At 40.1% G+C, this 14,527-nt stretch overlaps 1 protein-coding gene and 1 pseudogene across 13 annotated transcripts in view; one reads left to right on the forward strand and one right to left on the reverse strand.

The window, feature by feature from the left end:
- MAGI1 (membrane associated guanylate kinase, WW and PDZ domain containing 1) overlaps positions 1-14,527 on the forward strand; it is a 635,987-nt gene that overhangs the window by 321,631 nt on the left and 299,829 nt on the right. The window lies entirely within an intron of this gene.
- On the reverse strand, positions 10,602-13,228 carry LOC139031243 (heterogeneous nuclear ribonucleoprotein R pseudogene; annotated as a pseudogene).

The raw sequence follows: 14,527 nt of genomic DNA on the forward strand, positions 1-14,527 counted from the left end.
AAGAAACTAAGAAACCACTTTCCAGACTTGTTGTATCATTCTCACCAGCCGTATATGAGTATAATCCAATTTTGTCATATCCTTACTACCATATGCTGTTGTCACTGTTTTCATTTTATCCATTCTGATAGGTGTGAAATGATCTCATTGTAGTTTAAATTGGCATTTCCCCAGTGCCTTATTATTTGTTCTTTATTACTGCTTTTAAGGGCTTCCCTGGTAGCACAGTGGTAAAGAATCCTCCTGCCAATGCAGGAGATGTGGGTTCGATCCCTGGGTTGGGAAGATTCCCTGGGTTGGAAATACTTTTGAGGTGGCAACCCACTCCAGCATTCTTGTCTCAGAAATCTCATGGACAGAGGAGCCTGGCAGGCTATAGTCCATGAGGTCACAAGTCGGACATAACGGATCAGCTAAACAATAACTCTTCCCAATCCCAATCCAGGAATCTAACCCAGGTCTCCTGCATTGCAGTCAGACAGTTTACCATCTGAGCCGCCAGGGAAGCCCAGACAGTAGCAATAATGCCTGATAATGTTGAGCATCTCTTCATGTGCTTGCCTTCTGCAGATCTTCTTCAGGCAGATATTTATTCAGGCCTTTTGCTCATTTTGTTACATTGGACTTTTTGTTTTTAATGTTGATGTTTGAGAATTCTTTATATGTTCTAGATACTAATCACATATGTGATATGAAATATTTTCCCCCAGACTGTAGGTTGTCATTTTCTTTTTCTTCACGTGGGTTTTCATAGAGCAAAAGTTTTAAATTTTGATTAGGTTCAAATGATCAGTGTTTTTGTTTTATGAATCAATATTTTGGTGTCAAGTCTAATAATTACAATAGCACTTGTTCTAGATCTAAAGATTTTTGCATTTTTTTTCCCCTTTAAAAGCTTTACATCTTACATTTAAATCTATGATCCATCCTGAGTAAAGTTTTGTGTGTGGTGTGAGATTATGTCAGTAGTAATTTTTTTTTTTTTTTTTTTGCCAATGAATATCTACTTGTTCTAGTACCATTTGTTGAAAAGACTAATTCTCTGTTTGAATGCTTTTTGCACCTTTGTCAATCAGTTAGGCATGTTTGTGTAGGTCTGTGTCCGGGTTCTAGATTATGTCCTATTGATTTTTGTGTCTTTCCCTCTGTCCTCATTATTGTAGCTCTGTAACAAACCTTAATATTAGGTAGAGTGATTCCTTCCACCTCATTCTTTGTCAGGATTGTTGTAGCTCTTCTAGGGCTGCTTGTTGTGGGTGGGTCCTCTTTTCTGGTTTTGCATTCCTATCCTTGATGTTCATTTTCAACCCTGGACTCAATGTTCTAATTTTCCCTCCAGATATTATTTTGTTTTACAGAGGGAACATTTCCTTTTCCCAGGAAATCCTGTCTTTTATTTTTCCTTACTCATTTTTCGCAACTAAAATTGTAGATGTCAGCGATTTTATTTATGTGCACCTAAACCTGCTGAACTTTTCAAGGACATTGCTGTGGACTCATTCTGGCCTTTTTTTTTTTTTTTTTTTTTGGCCATCATCTACTTACTTGGGTATCTAACTTCTTTTGATTTTGTTCAAGTTTATCTACATGGTTGGGAATGGGGATGAAGAGTGGAAATTAGCCACTGACAATCTCACAGTATTATGTTCAAAAGCAAGAGGGTTTTGCCCTGGAATCTCAGTGAACTTGAGCATAAATATAAGTGCTCAGGGTTTGCCAGTGTTTATTTAAACAGAAAGTTTTTTGGAGTTATCTTCTTTGGAAAATGTTTCCAAACAATATGACAGCAAAATGATAGTGTAAATTGTAATGTCTGTCTCAGTTAGATTTGTAAACACAGGAAGAGTCTTTTTCTGAAAAATGTTTGGGTTGTTCATTTAGAATGAAAATGATATAACTCATATTATAAAATAAGGGTAGGATGAAATAATGATTTTATCTTTGAGAGTCATAGGTCCTTTGTTACTTGACAGGGAATTGGAAGGAACAGCTTGTTTGGGGCAGATGTTTTTAGATTGTGGTCTGTGAGTAAATCCCAGGTCTTTGGAAGAGAGAAGGAATACATTCAGGGAGAGATGATTTTGAATTATTCTTAGTTCATAAATAATGAAATGAGTGCCCTCAAGTGTCTCTGATCATGCTGTAGCCAGTAAACCATGGAGTACCTAAGCTCTCTTCTCAAAGTTCCTGAGACACTTGTGCACAGAAGATGAATCGGAGTGCAAGCACGTAGAAGGTTTTGTCCCCATGCCCCCCTGCAGACCTTGGTTAAGCACGTCTGGACCTACGGACCTTTGGGGAACACCTTTCCTGAGCCCTGTCAGGCAAACCAGGCATCAGTTCTTGGGTGCTCAGCTTTCTTTATGGTCCAACTCTCACACCCATACATGACTGCTGGAAAAACCATAGCTTTGACTAGACGGACCTTTGTTGGCAAAGTAATGTCTCTGCTTTTTAATATGCTGTCTAGGTTGGTCATAGCTTTCCTTCCAAGGACTAAGCGTCTTTTAATTTCATGGCTACAGTTACCATCTGCGGTGATTTTGGAGCCCAAGAAAATAAAGTCTCTCACCATTTTTTCCCCATCTATTTGCCTTGAAGTGATGGGACTGTGATCTTCATTTTTTGAATGTTGAGTTTTAAGCCAAGTTTTTCACTCTCCTCTTTCACTTTCATCAAGAGGCCCTTTAGTTCCTTTTTGCTTTCTGCCATAAGGGTGTGTCATCTGCACATCTGAGATTATTGATATTTCTCTCAGCAATCTTGAGTCTAGCTTGTGCTTCATCCAGCCTGACATTTCTCATGATGTACTCTGCATATAAGTTAAATAATCAGGGTGACAATAAACATTCTGATGTATTTATTCCTTTCCCAATTTGGAACCAGTCCATTGTTCCATGTCTGGTTCTAACTGTTGCTTCTTGACCTGCACACAGATTTCTCAGGAGGCAGGTAAAGTGGTCTAGTACTCCCATCTGTTTAAGAATTTTTCACAGTTTGTTGTGATCCACACAGTCAAAGGTTTTGGCATAGTCAACAAAGCAGCAGTAGATGTTTTTCTGGAACTGTCTTGCTTTTTCTATGATCCAAGGGATGTTAGCAATTTAATCTCTGGTTCCTCTGGCTTTTTTAAATACAGCTTGAACATCTGGAAGTTCTCGCGGTTCACGTACTGTTGAAGCCTCACTTGGAGAATTTTGAGCATGACTTTGCTAGCATGTGAGATCAGTGCATTTGTGTGGTAGTTTTAACATTCTTTGGCATGTTACATGCCTGTGACAATTTTAATATATATCCCTGGTTGTCCCAGTATAATTAATTATTTAAAGTACTCTCTTTCACTCTCAAGAAGGTCCATGTTTGGATGATATTACAGGCCCTGTAGGCTTAGCATACTTAAGTCCTAAACAAATTGAAAGTATTGGTGACAACACAAGGTGACCTCCCTTAATGCCTGGAGGAGGCTACCCTAGGCTTCTGTCTACTAATGTGTCCTGACTGAGATGAGTTAGGCACAGCGCATGGGGATCTAATGGAAATACTTGCAGATCTGTTCTACTTTTTCTCATGAAAGAATAGGAAGCACACAAAGAAAAAAGAATGAAATGTCAGGGCTTTTCCTATGCTTGCCTTTCTACCTTTTCTACCCATATTTCAAAGGGGAGAATCTTTGAGGTCAAGGGAGAAAAAGGTTCTGTCTCCTTCATCCCCCTTCATCAAGAGAAGAGTCAGTGCCAGAACATCAGCGTCATCTTGCCATGCTGTCTCCTAGAGCCTTAACCATGTTACTGCCCGAGAGCCATGGAAACTTGGGAGATGGACAAGATTTTGCAGCCTCATGCACTCAGACTTCTGACAGGCAGAAAGCAACCCCCACCCAGTCTTTGAGACCACCGAAATGACCTTTGCCCTCCCTGAGGATGGCAGTCCTCTTCTTACTGGATGGTAGAATGAAGGTGGGAGATATGAGGGGTTTTGTTAAAGCCACATCTATCTTCTGCTCTTCATGAATAGTCCCCAGGTTCTTATCATTATTTTTGCCTCTAAGGAATGGGGTGACATGATGAAACTTTACCACAAGGTAAGGAAGGGTAGCCTCAGTGCCTCCACCCTTCTTAGGTATAGCAGTATTTTTTAAACACCTAAGTAGTGATACCAACAATTTTTATATATCTCAAAAAGTCTCATTTTAGCAGGGAACGAAACTGATATCTTAAACATTTCATTAGAAAGTGTTTGTTACTATTAATGGCAGTATCAGTAAGGAATGCATACAATATTTGACATTTGAGCAGTAAAATTCACACATTCTCACTGAACTAAAGAAGATAGAGTAGAATGCAGATATGAGAGGACTACGTTTTCTGTGACTGTGCCTCTAATTTCTAGTAGTTTATGTGAAAAATAGAAGAAAATAGTTAGCAAACCTGAACGCTTCATTGTTAAGTTTCTTGTTTCATTCTTTCTACCCTTTTGGGAAGTATACTGGAGTGTTTGAGGACCTCTGAGCAAGAGTGGGGACATTAAACAGCTACAGGCCTTAAGTCATTTGTCCAGGTAACATGTAGAGCCCTCTGAAGGTAGCACCCTCTATAAGGTCTTGTGGGTTGAATTTATTCTCCTTTCTTTTTTAAAAAAAAATTGATTTATTCAATGTTGACTGCACTGGGTCTTCATTGCTCCACGTAGGCTTCCTCACTGTGTGGCCTCTCATTCTGGTGGCGTCTCTTGTTGTGGAGCACAAACGCTAGGCACGCGGGCCCCAGAAGTTGCTGCTCAAGGGCTCTGGAATGCAGGCTCTCTAGTTGTGCTCTCGGGCTTAGTTGCTCTGAGACCTGTGGAATCTTCCCAGACCAGGGGTTGAACCCATATATATCCCTTGCATTGGGAGGCAGATTCTTATCCACTGCATCACCAGGGAAGTCTTCTCCTTTCTTGTTGATGGATTTTCTGATTAGCCCAGGGGAGGCTTTCATTAGGCGGTGGGAATGCTGTTAAGGAAACAGTAAGACTTATCCAAAGAATCCCCAGGGAAACATCAGTCACAGTTCTTATCACCAGAGATACCTGTACAGGGATGGTCCTAAAATGAAGTAACCACTGGTTCACTGTGTGTGATTCATGTAAATTGCAGAATACTTGAGACAGTTGAGTATTTACCACATTCAGGTTTTTGAGCTGAAGAAGGTAGGCAGGTAAATGGCAAGCTCTCCCTGCAGAAATGGCACACGCTAGGGGAAAATTGCTTTGTTAGTCCAAAGATATGCTTAGCTGACGAGAAATTAAACAACATGATTGAGGAGGAAAAGCTAAGCAGCTAGAACATGGAAATAACAATGAATTTTGTCACCATCTAGGCCATTATTCATGTTTGGAGATTAGATAGCTCTTAATTATTCATTTGGGTCTCCATGAGGATAGAGAACATCTATCTTAGAAGAAAAAAAGGGTACGTTGAAATGAATAAGAGATTCTCAAGATTCACAAGATAAGTATGTGTGGAATTTTGCAGCTGTTCAGAAATCTGTTGTTTCAGAATAGGAGAGCCATGTTCCACTAATGGACAGTATTCTTGTTTGAAGGGCATTAGCACAACAAGTTGACAAAACATGAAAAGCACAGCACTGATAAGCAAGGGAATGAAAAGATGACCCTGAGGTTTCTACATTGAACAAGGCAAGCTGTGTGTTAGTGTCAGTGCAACCAAATCCAGCTACACTTCCTTGAATCTTCAGAAAGTCTAAAAATACAGAGTGGACATGAGATAGTCTTGATTATCCATTCCCTCCATTTTTAGGACCAGAAAGACTTCTGCACATTTTCCTTAATCCTATTGTGCTGTTACTTGATCTGGTAGTAATGCTCACTTTTATTTTGTTGGCAAAGGCATTTGATTTAATTTTTGGTCTGCAAGGTGGATATATAAAGAAAACACAAAAATACTGCCACTTAGTACATTTTTCTTTTTTTTTAGGGAATGGAAACACAGCCTACTAACGATTAATAGTGTTGAATTTTTGTCCTCACCTGTGACACATGCCATGATATCTGTTCTTTAGTGTATTTCTTTGTGGATTTGCATTAGGCATAGGTGGGTCACTTGGTGTATGAAGGGTTTTACCTTTTGGCATGGATACAGAAGATCAAGTAGGAGAAGTTGCCACTGAGTTTTCATGTGTTGATTCCTTTTCCTAAAGGATAAATCTGGATCCAAATTTGACTTTTTAAACTGCTTTCCTGTTTCCACAAACTGATGTGAATTCTTTTTCATTCTGTTAAATACTCTTCCCGAATTCAACATCTCTCTTCCTGTTTGTGTCAGTTATTGGAACCTCCCCCATTGCTATTTATGAGACTACCAAACCTTGCTAATTTGACACCAAGCCAGGTCAAATCTTTGATGGTCACTGCCCTTAACCCAGCTGGCACTGCTGGATGGCTTATGACTGTGGAAGGCTCTTTCTTCCTCTTTATGCCTTCAGCTTGCTGTATGGCCTGACCAGAACTTCAGTGTTCTCTTTTCCAAAGCTTATCTGATCTTGCTGGCAAATAGTAAATACCAAAGCAAGACAAAACCAAAAACTTAAGAAGGAAAACAAACTAAAATAGTAAAAATTTTAAAAGTCATTAAAAAGTTCTCTGCTTACCCTATTTAAGCCTAATCCCAACTCTATATAAAGATCTTGTTTATGCTATAATAATAATAATAATCATAATTAATGATGATGATGGAATGCAGTCTCCTAGTTAATCTTAAACAACCCTGAATTGTTTATCTTCTTTCCTACTATGAAGTTTTAAATTTGTGAAGTTCCATGCCCTGCTCGTAATAAAATATCAGTGCATGGGAGACACTGAATTAATGTTTGTTGAATTAAGTTAAAAACATCTGGTGAAATCCCTTTGAATAGCTCATTAGTAATGAAGTCTGGTAAGTTCCTGTGTGAGCAGCAAACTGGGGTATGTCATTCTGTATTGTCAAACATGATATCGTCCCTCCAGAAAAACATTGTTAGTTTTGTGTGATTTCATTGACAAATTCAAAGGATGGGGTGACCATCTGTTTTCTATAGCTCCTGAGGAAAGAACCAAAAGACTGGGCTCTGAGCTGAGAATAAGAAGGGAGTAGATAAAAGGAAGGATTTTTTTTTTCAGTATTCATGTTATATAACCATTGACTGGATTATCTAGGAACTCTGCCATCTTCTTCCCTAGAGTCTTCATAAAAAGGAATGTCCTCTTTGATGGAGATGATGGGCATAGTTTTTCCGGATGACCTCTCTGGGCTGATTCCAATTCTGTGGTTTTTAGTTCAGGTGTTTTCCCCTCTTATTCTCCAGATTTATGTTTTTGGTTTTTTTTTTTTAATTATAAGGGAAATTTGTTTAAAAAAAATCTGAGATTTCATAAATGTATAACGTTAAAAAAAGAAACCTCTGCTCCACTTTCTTTCCCCAGAACTAACCACTATTAATGGTTTAGTGCCTGTCTTTTCCTGCTTTTTACTTTAAATATAAAAACATATATACATGCATATAGGACAAAACATGTGACTTTTATAAAAATGATTATAGTTTTTATTCTCTCTAATTTGCATATTTTTGTCCTTACTGTATATGCACATTTCCTTCTTTTTGATGATTTTGTAGAATTTCTTTATTTAGATTTGTCATAATTCTGTAACTGCTCTCAAATAGATACATGTTGGGGTTGTTTCCGGAATTAACTATTGAATCCAGTGCTGCAAATATCCTTGTACTTTAACAAAGTGTGTCTAGAATTTGTGCTCAATTTTATCAGAGACTTCCTTTATATTATATGCTCAGGTAATCATATGGTTTTGCTTCTCTAAATTATTGATATGTTAAGGGTATTAATGTTGAAGGGTTTCACAGGTGGCTCAGCGCTAAAGAATCTGCCTGCCAGTGCAGGAGACATGGGTTCAGTCCCTGGATTGGGGAGATCACCTGGAGAAGGAAATGACAACCCACTCCAGTATTCTTGCCTGGAAAACCCCAGGGACAGAGGAGCTGGGTGGGCTTTAGTCCATACGGTCATGAAAGAGTCAGACATGACCTAGCAACTCAACAACAAAACAAATTAATGTTGAAAGTTAACAAACAAGGTGAAAATTGTACAGATGTTCCCTGACTTATCATGGTTTGGCTTATGATTTTTTGGCAAAAGTGTCATGTATCCAGTAGACACCATGCTTTGAAGTTTTATCTTTTCCTGGATTAGTGGCATACGGTGTGGTCCTCTCTTACGATGCTGGGCAGTGGCAGCCACTGTAGTTCCCCGTCAGCCATGTGATCACAAGGGTAAACAACCTTTAGGATTACAACCGTTCTGTACCCAGACAGCCATTCTGTTTTCACTTTCAGTGTAGTAGACAACAAGTTACATGGTATATCAAGACTGTATCATAAAACCTTCTTTGTGCTAGATGATTGTGCCCAACCACAGACTAAGTATTCTGAGCATATTTAAGCTATGCCGACTAGGCCGTGATGTTTGCTACCATTTAGACTTAATGGTATTTTCCACTTATGATGGGTCTGTCAGGACATAATCACATTGTAAGTCAGGTTTTGTGCAATACTGTCATGATTGTTTTTGAAGATCTGTCAAATCATTCCCACTTCTGCTCTAGTATTTTTCAGTGAGAAGAGCTCAGCCAAATTTTCCTCTGAGATTGGAATAGATCATTGTTTCTTTGAATGAATCTCATGAACTGACTGGCTTGTGTTAAAGAACCATCTTTTATCAAAGATAGTTGTTCTTGGTTTTGTTGATATTGTTTTGTTTTGAGCTCAGTAATACAGTTGAAATTCCTCAGTCAGATGTGGGTATGAGACTCTACCATTGTAATGAACTCTGCAATAGATCTGTTGTTTTTCCCTTTAGTTTTGGGGTCAAGCCCTATGTGGTTCATGGTGGATTTGCTTTTGTTTTTAATATACTGTTGAATTCACTGTGCTCCATTTGTGTGTGAGTTTGTATGAGCTTATCTCTTTGTGTTTTTCATAAGTTTCTTAACAGGTAACCTTTGTACATTTTCTATTATGTACTGTTAGTCCACTTTCTCAAGTAGTATTTTTCTGGCACCTTTTAAAAATTTTCTTGTGTTTAAGTTGCCATTTATGCTTTGGCAGAGATTACTTTGAGATGGATGACTGCAGCTTTCCAAACTGATTTATTCAAAGCAAGCATCTTCCTTCCTCCTTGAAGTTTGGAGGCCATGGGGGTTCCATTTTTAGGGCTGATACATTGCTGTTTTAAATTATACTGAAAACTCTAAACATATGGAGCTTTTCATCTACCCTTCCATCACACATGTTAATGAATGTCGTGATTTTATTTTTATTTGGCCTCATGAATCTCAGTGCCCACATGATGTGATTGAGAGTGATGATATGGTTGAAGTTTTGTTAGGAAGATCAGAGAGCATCAGGTTAGAATGTTTCTCCCCGTCTAATTTCTGAATCTTTTATTTTGTGAGATACAGCAGAGCCGGCTGCTTGCATCCTTGGGTATTGCACCCTTAGAATACCAATGGCACTCTCCCCTCCTCTCTGTTGGGAACCTGGTACAAAAGCAGAATTGGGAATGCACTTTACAGTGTCTGCAGGAAGTTTGAAGTTTATTTATTAACCCTAAATGCATCTGTTGGGCTGTGGTGATGAGATTAATCCTCATTTTTAATATTTGGTTTGCAACTGATTAATAGCTTGAAGCCTTCACTGTCATACAAATGTAGACTACTGATGTGACTGGGAAGTGTACCAGATTTTGAATTAGATTTGAATTAGATTTTGAATTAGACAGCAGGTTGTGTGGTAGGCAGCCCTCAAACCACAGAACACCTGGAGCTGGGCTTGACTGGAAATAGTGACAAGGTGAAGGGGTGCATTGGAAATATTTTTTTTTTTTTCATGGTGGCTCTATAGAATGAACCTTGTCTAAGAACATAAAATCTGGAAAGTTAGGAATGAGGGAAAGCTGAACTGTGTCAGTAGAAGAGATGGACACGACTGAGTACGCATGCTATCTCTTTGCAAGCCCATGAGCTGTAATCTCTCCGGGCTCCTCTGTCCATGGGATTCTTCAAGCAAGAATACTGGAGTGGATTGCCATTTCCTCTTCCATGGAATTTTCCCCACCCAGGGATCGAACCCCCGTTTCCTGCATCTCCTGCATTGGCAGGCGAATTCTTTACCACTGAGCTCCCTGGGAAGCTCAAAAGAGAGGGAGAGTGTTCTTGTGTTCATTGCTCCTGACACTTTGGCCTTTCCCCTGAAAATACACTTCCCATATGTGAAGTTTCACAGGCACCTCTTGCAATTGGGTCTGTCTGTGATCACAGGGAAGAAATAAAATGCCTGGTTTTTGTTCTTGAAAATACATTTGAGGACTTGATTCTTCGATGTTTGCAAGAATCTGCCCTAAAGACCTCAGGCTGATTGGGCTGTGGTTGGGTTCTCTGTGCTGGTGCATTATCTTTTCAGGCTTGTCAGCATGTGAAAAATCCACAGACCACCAAGTGGGAAAATCTCAGCTACTTATCATCTTTTTTCTTTAGGTATGTGTATATATATATATTTTTTTTTTGAATAGATTTTTGAGTTTTATTGAAATCTTACATGAACAAGAAATTGGAAATACAATCACATCAAAGAACAAATTGTCACGGCTTTGACGTTTAAGCCAAACAAATTTTGTAGGGCAGGTTTCAAAAAGGTGTGAAGTTATAACAATTTAAAAACACAGTTGACCTACTTCTAGGAATGCAAAACATACAATCATAGGTTATTTTCAATACAAGAAAACTTAAATTTGTTTGCTTTTAATTTCTTCAAACTACTAAGACAAAGCACTAGCTTGTATTTTTATTTACAGCATACTCCATACCCCTATGTAGGCTATCCCAAATCCAAAAAATGAAACTGTCCAAAACCAAAAGTTCTGCAAAATCATGATTTTAACAGTGTGCTCAGCTTATTTTGAAGCTAAAGTGAAGCCTGAAACGATAAAAGCATTGTAACTCCCAGAATAAGGGAACTCTGCAAGCCCAATAATGTCCAAGAGCATTTATGAAAAGAGGAAAAAATAAAAAGACTTGAGTATATACACAATAGTGATTTCTTCAGCCAAATACAAATGGCAGCAAATTGCTACTTAAAGATGAAACAGATAAGCCAATTTTTTTTGAAGGATGTAGATCTAGAGCCAATCGTATCTTGTCAATATCATTTTCAAGCCCTCACTTGTCTATTTCCACTGTTGCCCATAAGTATCCTGATAAAATTCCTGGTTGTCATTATTGTAACCATAGTTACCAGAATAGTCACCACCTTACTGAAGCGGCTCTTGAGCGATGGGTTGGGAACCCCAGTTCTGTTGGTTGTTGGTCTGACGGCGCTTGGAGTCAGGTTGGTTGTACCCGTCTGCCTTTCTCTTGCCTCCTACATTGCCCCCACGGTTGCCCGGAGATCCACGGGAACCATGGCCTCTCTGCTGTTGTGCAGGACCCCCTCTGCCACCCCTAGAGCCTCTTGGTGGTCCCAAAGGTGCCCCCCTCTGTGAGTAGCCAGCTCTACCCCTTGGAGGTGGTGCTCCCCGCCCCCTTGGTGGTGGTGGAGCACCTCGCCCTCCCCTTCCTCCTCCTCTTACTGCATAGCCATCATCATAGCCGTAGTAGGGATCTTCATAGCCTCCACGATAGTCGTGATAATCATAACCATAGTAATCATCATAGTAATCTTCATAGCCATAGTAATCTGGAGGGTAGCCATATCCACCTCTCCCCCCACCACGACCCCGACCTCTAATTGGAGGTGGCATTCGAGGAGGAGGGTGATAGTAATAATCTTCATACTTAGTACTCCTGGAGGCCTGTCTAGAAGCTTGGCGCTCTTTCCTTTTCTTGTCTGGTGGCTTGGCTAAGACTATTTCAATTTCTTCCCCTTCTATTTCTTTGCCATTCATTTCATCCATGGCCTTAACAGCTGCTCCTCTGTCTTCGAAATGAACAAATGCATAATCTTTCAACTTCTTCACTCTTTCAAGTTTTCCAAACTCAGAAAATGACTTTTCCAATATTTCTTCTGTCACTGTAGTAGCCAAGTTTCTCACAAATAAAACTTTCACCTTAGCCATGACTTCTGGCTCTGGTTCTTCCACAGGATCAGCCCATTCAACTATAACTACATTTCCCCACACTTTTACTTTTCCACTCATCAGCCGGCGTCTGGCTTGTGCTGCTGACTTGTGATCCTCATACTCAAGGAAGCAGAACCCCCGATTCTTCTTTTTGTCATCGGGTTGATGATAGAGAATAACGTCCACCAAACCCTCTGTTAAACCTGTGACTTTACTGAATTCTTCCAGAATGTTTTCTTTAGTCTTATTCTTCGGAATTGATCCAACAAAAAGCCTGTTGTTTGCCACTGAAATGCACACTCCAAGGTGTTTACCAGGGCGAATTTCATAGCTGTCACACAGTTTAACAGCTTCCTGCGCAGCTTCCTTTCCACAGAAGGTGATGAACGCATACCCTCTGTTCTGACCAGACAGTGGATCCATCATAAGACGCAGATCCCAAATGGGACCAGCCTTTTCAAAGAGGGGCACCAATTCATCCTCGTATAAATCTCTTCGTATTTTACCTACAAAGACTTCTGTTCCAATTCTAGGTTGCACGCCAGAGTACACACTGTCTGGGGGAGGACCACCATACTTCCTCTGTCCTGTGGTTACATCCAAGGTATAACCGGTCCTTTCAAGCAAGGCCTTGATCTTTGCTTCATCAGGTCCCTTTGTGGACTCTTGCACCTTGCTCCCCTGTTTCTCCCTTTGCCTGTAGGTCTTCATAACTCCACATAAAAATGCACTTTTGTTCTGAACATGTGATAAGTCACTTTCCTTGAACTGCTGCAGTACAGACAGAGCTCCTTCTTCATTAAATTCCCTGAGAGCATCAATTGCTCTTTCATCAAGATCGACATAAGCTACCAATCCTGTCTGAAATATTTCATCAAGTCTTTCTTCCACCTTCTGAGGGAGGCCTGCCTCTATCAGTGTCTTGTAGTGTTCTGTGTGATTTACACTGGAAGTATCCATTGGTTCTTCCTCTTCTTTTAACTGTACCGCATTACCATTCACCTGATTAGCCATTTTATTATGTTGCAGGGCAGAGCTGGGGCCGGTGGCCGGGCCCGCGAGAACCAGCACGAGGCGCTTTGAAAATGACTAGAAACGGCGCGCGCGCCACCACCCTCCTCCCCCCCCCACCCCCCGTCACGGACCGAGAATATATTTTTGAGCCTTTTTTTTTAGGACAGTATTAAGTTCACAGCAAAATCTCAGTTTAGCTGTGAAGATACAGAATTCCTGTATATACCTTCTGCTCTTACACATACATAGCTTCCCCCATTACCAGCATCCCCCACCAGAGTGCTGGTGGTTGTTGTTTAGTCTCTAAGTCTTGTCTGACTCTTGCAACCCTATGGACTGCAGCACACCAGACTTCCCTGTCCTTCACTATTTCCTGGAGTTTGCTCAAACTCATATCCATTGTGTCTATGGTACCATCCAACTATCTCATCCTCTGTCCCCCCTTCTCCTCCTGCCCTCAGCCTTTCCCAGCATCAGGGTCTTTTCCAGTGAGTTGGCTCTTCACATCAGGTGGCCAACATATTGGAGCTTCAGCTTTAGCATGAATATTCAGAGTAGATTTCAGAGTGGTACATTTGTTCTAATTGATGAACTTACATTGACAAGCCATAATTACCCAAGTCCATCATTTACATTAGGGTTCACTTTGGTGTTGTATGTTTTATGATTGAACTAATGTATAATGATATGTAGCTACCCATCAGTATAGTATCATAAGGAGTAATTTTGACACCCTGAATATCCTCTGTGCTCTACCTGTTCATCCTTCCCCTTTCCTTAATCCCTGGCAACCACTGACCTTCTATTGTGTCTCTAGTTTCACCTTTTCCAGAATATTATTGAGTTGAAATCATGGAGTATGTAGTGTTTCAGATTAGTTTCTTTCCTAACAATGCTCAAAATTCCCCAAGCCAGGCTTCAGCAATACGTGAACTGTGAACTTCCAGATGTTCAAGCTGGTTTTAGAAAAGGCAGAGGAACCAGAGATCAAATTGCCAACATCTGCTGGATCATCAAAAAAGCAAGAGAATTCCAGAAAAACATCTATTTCTGCTTTATTGACTATGCCAAAGCCTTTGACTCTGTGGATCACAGCAAACTGTGGAATATTCTGAACGAGATGGGAATACCAGACCACCTGACCTGCCTGTTGAGAAACCTGTATGTAGGTCAGGAAGCAACAGTTAGAACTGGACATGGAACAACAGACTGGCTCGAAATAGGAGAAGGAATATGTCAAGTCTGTATATTGTCACCCTGCTTATTTAACTTATGTGCAGAGTACATCATGAGAAACTCTGGGCTGGAGGAAGCACAAGCTGGAATCAAGATTGCCAGGAGAAATATCAAT

Source organism: Odocoileus virginianus, chromosome 26 (genome assembly GCF_023699985.2).
Source record: "Odocoileus virginianus isolate 20LAN1187 ecotype Illinois chromosome 26, Ovbor_1.2, whole genome shotgun sequence".
In the NCBI taxonomy this organism is placed as follows: domain Eukaryota; kingdom Metazoa; phylum Chordata; class Mammalia; order Artiodactyla; family Cervidae; genus Odocoileus; species Odocoileus virginianus.